At 41.0% G+C, this 10533-nt stretch overlaps 1 pseudogene; it reads right to left on the bottom strand.

The window, feature by feature from the left end:
• Nucleotides 1-8938: 8938 nt before the first annotated feature.
• Nucleotides 8939-10306, bottom strand: LOC125408392 (SWI/SNF-related matrix-associated actin-dependent regulator of chromatin subfamily E member 1 pseudogene; annotated as a pseudogene).
• Nucleotides 10307-10533: the final 227 nt, after the last annotated feature.

Here is a 10533-nt window from a genome sequence, read left to right as displayed (position 1 = left end):
GTATCATACAGATGTAAATCACACATAGTATTTTAATACTTTAAATGAAGAGGCAAAAAGAGAATTGATTTTAATGATAGTTTATTTCAAATTTAAAATTCATCTGAAAATCTCAATCTGTAATCAAAATAAAATATTATAGTACAGTCCACATAAGTTTTTCCATATTGTGTGAAGTCTGGTGCATATTTTATACTAGTTATCACTTCTTAGTATAGACTAGTCTCATTTCAAGTAACAGAAGCTACATATTGCTAGGAGTTGTTGTACTGGATAATATGGGTTTAAAGATTGAACAAGTAGGTGGAGAAATGAGGGAAACACAGGTTAAACTCAGCCTACAACTTTCAGTTATTAAAAGATAAGGAAAATTGTTTACTGTTCCAAGTCTTATTTTATACTTCTATAGAATGAAAATGATATCTTGTATAAGTTTTGAAGGATGGCAAAAAATGTACAAAAGTTATTAATCTTCTTCTCAATGAATGCCATATCTATTGATTTCCTTATCAAACAATCATTTATTTACTGTGTAATCCTATGTTGGTGACTCTTGAAGGGGGGTTAATGAGATAAGTTTTCTACCTTAAATAACTTAAGAATCACAAGTTGCTTAGGCTGGAAGGATGTTGCATAATTATAAAACAATAAAGATAAAAATACATTGAATTAGTAACACTGAGCTTACAGACTCCACTTAGTCCAACTCTCAGAAAGTTGCTTATATTTCTTTATGAGTTTACTACTTTTTTAATGAACCTTCTTATTTAGACAAAAAAGATGAACTGTAATGGGTATTTTCGCTCTGCCCGTGACCTTGGGCCATCTGACCTGATAGAGGTGGTGCTTCTTGTCTGCCCACATGGCATCTTAAAAGGAAAGAAAGAGAAGAGGGAGTCACTCTTTCTTGTTTGGGTGGTGGAGATCAGGTCAGGTGGAGTGAAGCAGCGTGTGATTGGTCTCCAGCTTGCCAAGGACTCTTCAACTGGATTTACCTTATCCTGTATTCATGAGTCCTTTTTTCCCCCTTTCATATCTTAATAAATTCTTGATACCCCTTAAACAGATGCATGTGAATTTATCATAACAATAAATGTACATTTGTATATATGTAACTGTATGATACATGCATGTGTGACGTGTACACGTATACGAAATACATGTATGTGGCGTAGTATATATATGTATGAACATATGATATATATGTGTGTGCATTCTGGGACTCCGTTTCAGGGATGCAGTAGTGTATGTTGGAACCTTTCTTTTGAAGCCTTTTTAAGTCCAGTTTGTTTTTTCTCTTTATGAGAATCACATAGCACACTTCTTTCTTGAAGACATACTGAGAGCTTTAATCAAGTTCCCAAGCCCCCACCATTGCTGATTTTCCTTTGTCTGAAATACATCTGTCCTTGCTATCACTAGCAGACTTGCCAAAAACTCCTTTAAGACAAACACTGTTAGTATTGTTAGTAAACTGTATTGTCTTCCAGCCCCAATTCTCAGATTCCCTTCTATCAACACACACAAAGTAAGGCTGGTGCCTGGGCTGACAACCAAGAGCTCTGGGAGAAGAAATAGAAGACATATTTTTCCTGCTAGGTAACTTTCCTTCGCTGTTCATCTGGAAAGCAGCCTTTTCCCTCTGTTCTCCAATTAAACATGACAGGAGTGGTTATTCAACCAAAAGAAACACAGACCTGTCAGACTCCCCCTCCTGCACACACTTTCCTGAGATTGTTGTGATATGTTGAGGCATGCTGTCTGCAGCAGATGCTTGCCAGCTTGGGGGTACAGAATATCTTCTGAAGACTCCTGGGGAGCCCTTCTCCTGCCCTCAGCAGCTCTGCTGGGTCTGGATTTGAGCTGAGTTACTGCTGATTCAGGAAGAAAATGGTGTCATTAACTCTCTAACAAGGAGGGCAGGGCTAGCCTTTATTAGGTTGGTGTATAAAAGAAGAATTAAATGGTTTTCTCTCAGTGGTTACAGGAATCCAAAACTCGCTACACAGATTCATTAAAATCCCAACCTTATCACGAAGGAGTCAAAAGGGGCTATGAAATCTTTGGCTATGAACGTACTGCAGGACTTTTCAATAACTAGCTGAACTTACTGTCATTCACTTCGTTATTAGGTCATTTAAAGGAGATAGGCCAACCAGGGGTGGAAGGCATGTGTAAGTGGGGATTTAATGGGTTGGTAAGGGTAGAAGGTAGGAAATAACAAGCCTGCACACTGCTGTTTGGAGGGCAAGCAAGCGTAGCTATGTGGCTTCTGTGGGGCAGCCAAAGATCAAGTGATGGACTTCAGGTTTCAGATTCTAAGGTAAAGTAAAAGAGAGCCTGTTGCAATCACAGCAGTTAGCTTTTAGGCCAATGCCAGAGAAATAAAACAGACAAAACTGCAATCACAAACTTGCCTAAATGAGATACCTTTGATTTTTTACATTTCATTGAAGGAGTTGGAATAAATGTCTGTTTTTGTGCAGTGGGTTAGCCCTGAGGATGAGGATTGAACTTTTAAGCTGTACACAGGTGAACTGTTATAGTTGGAAATAACTAGGAATCCATTGTATATGCCTGCAGCACCATGGTGCTCCAGGAAGGGGAGATTAGACAGATCACAGTTGCAAAACCCAAACCAGAAACAAACCCTGCTGTGGGACAATGGTCTTGTACCCTGTAAAGATTGTCACTTGTACTGGTTAAATAAAAGGCCGATTGGCCAGTAGTATAGGTGGGACAATCAGAATAGGAGAATTCTGGGAAGAGGAAAGGCTCAGTCTGCAGTCATTACCCAGACACAGAGGAAGCAAAATGAGAATGCCTTGCTGAGAAAAGGTACAAGCCACGTGGCTAACACAGACAAGAATTATGGGTTAATGTAAGATGTGAGAGTCAGTTAATAAGAAAGCCTGCGCTAATAGGCTGACCAGTTTGTGATTAATGTAGACCTCTGTGTGCTTCTTTGGGACTGAATGACTGTGGGACCAGGCAAGACAGAAAGTTCTGTCAACTAAACCCAGCACTGTTTATACGTGGGTGTGCGCAGAGTTCAGACAACTAAACCAGTTACCTGGGGTTTATCCTCACTGCCATTTCCCTTACCTCTGGGCCCTTATCATATGTAAAGGACGTTTCTGTAGACTTTGTGTACTTCATTTCATTGAAACTAAAAGTTAAAGTTGCTATTTTAATGGTTATAAACCCATACATTATTACAGTTGGTGGTGTATTAACATTTTAACTACTGGTGTTTTGCCTTTTGCTTTTAACAGCATGAAAAATAAGTGTACATTACTAAGCATGGTGTTTTATGGCATATAAATTGGGATATAGAACCCACAACTTACAGATGTGAGCTGGCAAAGCTGGTAAAACCTGTACCTGTGTCTCTATAGAAATAACCTTTGGGTACCCAGTAATTTCCAGCTTATTTTGGCTTCTGAGGTCTCCCTGTGAGGACAGCTTTGAACAATTCTTCAGCCACTCTGGTCTGACTGTGACTATCCCCAACTTGTATAATCTTAATTTCCAAGCTTATGGTATTATGAATTGAGTTCTTGGTGGGGGAGGGCCAGAAAGTCATGAGAGTAGGGCTCTCAATGATAGTACAGATACCCCACAGACCCACACCTCTTCTACCATGTGAGAATATGGTCAGAATTTACTGTAAACCAGAGGGAAACCCCCATTGAACACAGTACTTGCTGTGACAGTATCTTTGGAATTCCCAGCATCCAGAATTCTGAAAAAGAGACTTCTTTTGTATAGAAGCCACCCATTTTATCCATATTTTTGGATTGTGTGAATTGAGTGAAATATGCCAGAGTTTTGTTTGCATTAACATTCCTGGGGATAAAAATCTTCAATAACCACAAGACTCATTGAGAGCCACAAACAACCTCCTTGAGTATGAGATAAATTTGTCAATATTTGCTGTGTATAAAACTAGCCCAAGACATTCTAAAAAAAAGAAATCATAAGACTAAACAAATGAATTAGCTAGTGGAACAACTTTTTTGTCACCACTATACAACTTACAGGTTAGGCAAACCACACCTTTGTTTCATTGATTTTAACCCCTGGAATCTTCACGGAGTCTTGGGGATGGAGGGCTCTGCCAATGAGACACACTTAGAGAACCGCGGCTCTAGGGTCTTCCTCCTCCCTCTGGCAGCCGTGAAGAGGCTGGGGTCTTTGGTGGTTGTTGTGTGATCAGAATGAGTATGTGTCAGAGCAGGCTCAGTGCACACTGCTACCTCAGTCCCTGTTGGGAAAATATACCACACCAATTAACCTTTCAGGGCCCAAGCGTCACAAAACAACTGGCCCGAAAATTATGATGATCGTCACTTCCAAGGTTTAGTAAGTAAGGAACAAAACACTCTCTCTAAAATGCCAGAGTAAGATATACGCACTTGTCATTGATTTAAATGATTAAATGTGAGAGACATTAGAATGCACTGAACTATTAAAATGTGAAAACATTCCTGCACATAGGCAAGGAAAATGAGTTCTAGAACGTTAAAATGTAGTGCCTATCATCACATGACAATAGAGGTTGCTTTCTTTTCTTTTGAACTAGAATGATGTCTTTGGTTTTTTCTCCCATTATTCATGGTTTTACTATTTCCTGTCTATGCTTTAGAGGAGGAAACTTCACCCTGGAAATATAAGATGTAGAAATCTGCTTTGGTGGAAGGATGAATTGTAAGAACAATGTAGAGTGTGGGGAAAACAGGATTGGCTTTGGGTAGTTTTTTGGAAGCCTTAGCCAATAGGTATAGAAGTCTGCTGCCACAACAGAGACTTCAGGAAAGCAAGGAGGGGCACACTTTTATGAACATGGAAAGTCTGACTGCAGGCAAAACTGTCTTGTGAGTTCGGCTTTTCTTTGTAGATCCCCGGTCTTACTTTTCATACTTTCGGCTTCTCTTCCCCAGTGACCTTGTATTTTTCAATGGCTAGAGCCACAATTTTCCATTCTTGCTTTCTGCAGACTTGCACGAGTAAGGTTTCTATGGATAAGAGGCTAATCCTGGCCCGTTTACCATCTTCCCACAGAGTTAGACTAAAGGAGATTTTATGCTACATAACCCACAGTTTACTCTTTTCTTTGTACTTAATTGGATGCCTTTGTTTTTCACTAAAATCAAATTGTGGCCAGTGAGGTGGCTCAGCAGGTAAAGGGCCCTGTTGTACAAGCCTGTTGAACTGAGTTTCATTCCTGGAATCCACCTACAGATCAAAGGAGAGACTGGCTCCATAGAGTTGTCTTCTGACTTCCACATGTAAACCGTGGCACATGTGTGTCCACATATGTGCCCCCTTCATTTATACACACAAAAAATACGTACATAATCTATAAAACAAACATTGTACGACATCATCTTCTAATACCCTCATAAAAATTAGAAAAGAAATAAAAAAGTCACTACCTAGCCTTGGGGACTTGTAAGCAAGGCACGGTGAAGTTAGTATAGGATCGCTGACCTTACCCTCAGCAATGCATAATCAGCTGCACGCTCTTGACCTTTGGAGAGCAAAGACAAGTCCCTGAAGGAACTCAGGATGTGTCCCTTCAGTCTTGTCACAGAACAAATCCTCCGATCAGAATCTTTAAGTGCTCCACACTGATGGCATTAAAAGCTTCACGACTTGGAAGCGTGGGCTCCTCTCACCCTTTGCATGGACTTGTACTTCTCATCACTCAGCTGCCTAATGATCCCCTTCCAGCAGGTGTAAATGAGTTTTCACACCCCAACCTGGCTTTTGTCAAGCCTTTAATGCACGGAGCTAATGAGTGCGATTGCTCTGAGTTTTCTCCCAAAAGAAGGGTACGTCTAACGGGTGGTATACTGACAAGCGCACGCTAATGTTATTCTGTTCGGAGGTGCTGAAGAGCACTGAGAATTTAAGAAAGATGAATCCCTAAAACAAAAGCGGACTCAAACATATTAAGCAGAGCTACGCCAGCAGCCTAATTCCACTACATCCACACAAGATCTTGAAGCCACTCAAGCATATCGAAGATACCTCAGAGGCAAGGAGGAAGAAGGCAACTGCCTCATTAAAAATGCAAGCTGAGCCTGGACGCGGCTGGCCCAGCATAGTAAATTGTCCTGCCTGAAGACGGTGAAGCCAACGAAGTGAAAATTGATCAGATCAAACATTGAGGCTTTAGCATTTCAGGATATGGAAAAGCTTGCAGGTTTTTTTATCTTGCCAAACAGGACAGCAAACTAATTTTCTCTAGGACTCTTGACATTTTTGCTACTCCGTTTCTCTCTGAACAATGTTTTGCTTGTTTGTTTTTATGTTGAGGATAGATAAACTACCAGAGATTTGGAGAAGGCTAAACCCAATGAAACAGTTTTATATTCTTGTTGCAGTTGGCACGTGACAGCCCTCTTTCAAATGTGATGGCATGCATTGTAAAAAATTCAGGTAAAACCTTCAGAAGGAAAACATGAAGATGAGCTCCATCACAGTTTTCTATGATTTTTATTGATAAGACCCAGTGGAAATTGTCTCATCATTCAGTCACAGACACCAGGGTTACATATTTGTATTTTGTATATGTATTTTTTTTCTTGCTAGGAAGTTAAGTTTCCTATCCGACTTCCTGCTTCCTCAGTGAGTTTTGTTTTCATCTTAAACATCTCAATCATTGGTTTTTCCATGCCCTACACAAAAGAATTATGATTGGTTTATGTGTGGTGAGTCTAGCCTGTCTAAAAGAGAATGTAGGTCACTATGAGTTGTGTACACGTGTAATGAATATTGAGTGGAAGGAATGGTAGTTTAACTCCCAAAGCAGAAATTCACGAAATGATTGTTTAACCCTAAAGCATGATAAAGCAGAGAACCCTGTAAAACCCTACATATCATACATATATATGTATATATACACACACACACATATATATATATATACATATGTATATATTCAATCTTAATCAATAGGTTATGATTTAACTTATTTCTGACAAGAGTTTAGGTACCTTTGTATAAATTATGCCTAACACTCTTCTCCTGATATCATTTTTTTGCCCAATGATTTTCATATAGAATTATTTTGGATGTTCACAGTTTCCTCCAAAAATATTTTGTAGCTCACTTCTTATTCTAGTTCGATAGTCTTAAAGATGTTTTACTGGTTTTCTGTTGAGGATGTAAATTATCACAAACTTAGTGATGTAAGAAGGCATCAGGAGGGTTGTGTCCTTTTCTGGAGATTTTTCTGTTTCTCAAGGCTGCCTACTGTCTTCTGCCTTATAGCCCTGTTCATCGCCAAGCCTGCAATGGTCAGCTGAGTCTTTCTCACAAAGGTATCCTGTCCCTTCCAGGAGCAAGGGTAGGGTGAAGAAGGTCCAAGCCCACTTCTGGGTTTGAAAACCTACCGAACCCTAATAGCCCATGATCCCCAGGCCCACCAACCCCTGAGTTCGAAATCCCATTATCCCTGGGTTTTCCGCAAGCTCAGAACTTGAAATCTCAATTGATACCATGGAAATAACCACCCTGGAAAAGCCCCCCAAAGAAATCCTATATAAGCCTGTCTCCTGCTCAGTTTTTCTTGATTCTCACCCAGGCAGAGACAGCCATCCTCTTGGTTTGTTTATTTGTTTGTTTGTTTTTCAACAAAATCTCTTGTATGAGGTTAGTTGTGCAGTGTGACTTTGTGGTATTCCTTGGCTCCTGACTGCCAGGATACCTTTCCGTTCAGAAACGTCACACATGTTCAGGGGAAAACCTCTCCCTTCAAAGCTGTAACACTTACAGCAAGCCAGCAACAATCAGTTTATGAAGGCATCATGCAGGCCTCCCTTGCTCATTTTGAAGCACCTACTTGGGACTGGAGAAATGACTCAGCAGGGGCAGTTAAGAACCCTTGTTATTCTTACTGAAGACTAAAGGTTTACTTCCCAGCATGTATATCAAGTGGCTTCCAACCACCTAACTCCTGCTCCAGGAAATCTGATGCCTCTGGCCTCCATGGACATCCACATCACGTCCACAGGCCTACAGACAGACGCACAGATGACTTGCAAACACAGACATAGTCACATATACAATTAAAAATCAATTAAAATCCCCTCTTGGTATATTAAAGTTTTCTTAAATTTGACATTCTACAGAGTAAGAAAATAACTCTCTAGGGCCTCTGTGTTTCTTGTAGTTTAATATATTGCTGAAGGACATGGGTACATTCTAGAAAACTTCTGTATCAGTACTTCTCCACCTTCCTAACGCTGTGACTCTTTAACACACTTCCTCATGATGTGATGACCCCCAACCATAAAATTATTTTCATCGCTACTTCATTACTGCAATTTTGTAATGTAAATGTCTGAAATCCCAGATAATCTCAGGCAACCCCTGTGAAAGGCAACCTACAGGTCAAGAACCACTGTTCTATAGCTCTGAGAATGCATGCTTCATTAGTTTTGGTTAGCAGACTTTAAAGAAAGAATTGAATACAGGGATCCATCAGGTGAATTGGTCAGCTGAAAGGTATCTAACGGACACACTTTCTGGTATATATATATCACTTGTCTCTCATATAAAATATTTACATATGTGTGTGTGTGTGTGTCTAAAAATGACTGAATGTACTTAATGCTAAAAAATGTAGAGTATAGGTGTAGTCAAACCCAGGCAAGATGAGACCTGTCGCTATCACAGTGCGGTGTCAGTGCACTATGCTGTGCAGTGGCTCTTCTGAGGTGGACCAATTGTTGACTCATCCACGATCCTGTAGATAACTCCTCACCCACACTTAACTCAGTGGTTGACAACGTTGCTGTTTGGTAAAATCATTTTGGTTTTTTTTTTTTTTTTGGTCCGTTGTTGGTGTGCTATCTTGGGGGAAGAGAATTTTTTCTTTCTTTCTTTTTCTTTTTTTTTCCACCATTAAAACCAAAAAACATTTTTTTCCATTTAAAAAAGTTTTAGGACACATAAAACAAGGCAACATTTATTCCTTCTTCTCGTCTTCTGGCATGGGGTCTGTGGGTGGCTCCTCTACTGTTGCCCTGTTGCTCTCTGAGCCAGTATTACTATCACTGGTCCCTTCGACCTCCATGCTGTCAGCCCCCTCCTGCCCACTCTCCTTGTCCTCAGGAAGAGATGTGCCTTCTTCACCATTCAGCTGGCTTTCTGTCGTTTCTTCCAGGTGTGTCTCCTCTGTCTCCATAGGGATGCTCTCTTCATCCTTCTTCTACTCAGCGTTGTTTGTTGCTTGCTCTTCCTCAGGGGCAATGCTGCCCTAACTGCGCTCAGCTTGCTCCGCTGCTTCCTCCTCCCGTTCCTCCTGCCTTTTGCGGGCCTGCTCCTCTGCCTGTGCAATTTCAGCTGCGATTTTCTCCATGTCGACTTCCACCTTCAGACCGCATAACCTTTTCAGTTCATTGTTAAAGGAATCTGTGCTTTCCAGGAATTTCCTCTTCTTTTCCTGGTGTCGCTCCTCTATCTGAAGAAGTTCGGCTTCTCGTTTTCGCTGATGAACCATTAAAGACTGAACCTGTCGCTTGAGGACCTGCATTCTAGCTGTTGTGACAACCGACCGACCGCACATCAGGGACCACGCTCTCACTGAGGATCTCACTGATGAGGCAGTAGTTTCTCTGGAAACGGGCGGTAGCTGTATGCTTCATTGAAAAGCCGTCATCATAATCATTTGGATCCTCAGCGTGCTGAATGCTCATATAAGGCTCTCCTTTCTCCATGCGAGACTGTCTCTGTCGACTTTCTTCCTCTAATGCAGTTTCGGCACGACTTTTTGCATTAATATATGCAAGGTATGCAGGGGAATTATGATAGTCCTTCATAGATTCATTGTACTCTATCTTTTCGGCTTTGTATTCGTTTAAATATTCTTGTTTCTCTTCATCAGTGAGATCTCGCCACATGCCACCAATAATCTTGCCAATTCCCCACAACTTTAGGTCAGGGTTGGAAGCCTTTATTTGGTCCCAGACCTTTCTGCTGTACCTCATGTAGGGCATCAGCGGCTTATCTGGTGGCTTTGGAGGCTTTGAAATCGTGATACCAGATGATGCGGTGACCCGGCTGTTGGTGCCCGGGTTCCCTTCCAGTCTGTAGTTGTTGTAGGCGAGATGACTGTATGGATTGTATCCCACAAACCCTGGTGTGCTGGGCATTTGTGTTGCAGGAGATGGGGTGGGAGGTGGGGCATAAGATGGTCTTTTTGACATTTTGGAAGATTAAGTTCTCAGTTCCTTAAGAATGAATCTGAGACACCGCGGGCCAAAAAGGCACCCACAGCTCCGGCTTCGCTTTCATTTGTTCTCGAGAGTTTTTTCGACTGTCTTCCCAGGGAAATTCAGACTACAGCTTCACCAGCTCATCTGATTCAGCACGATCTCTTTCTCATCTACAGCTCAACAATTAGTCTCTGTTATAAAGATTATAATGTCTAAAAAGACTGCTTAATCTGTTCTTAATCAGAGGGATGTGCTTAATCTACATCCCTCGGAAATGTGGAAAAGTTGTCCAGAGGAGGGACTT

This window comes from Myodes glareolus, chromosome 9 (assembly GCF_982192425.1).
Source record: "Myodes glareolus chromosome 9, mMyoGla1.1, whole genome shotgun sequence".
Classification (NCBI taxonomy): Eukaryota; Metazoa; Chordata; class Mammalia; order Rodentia; family Cricetidae; genus Myodes; species Myodes glareolus.
Note: the sequence above shows the minus strand (reverse complement) of the source record. Positions and strands in the feature narration are given on the sequence as shown.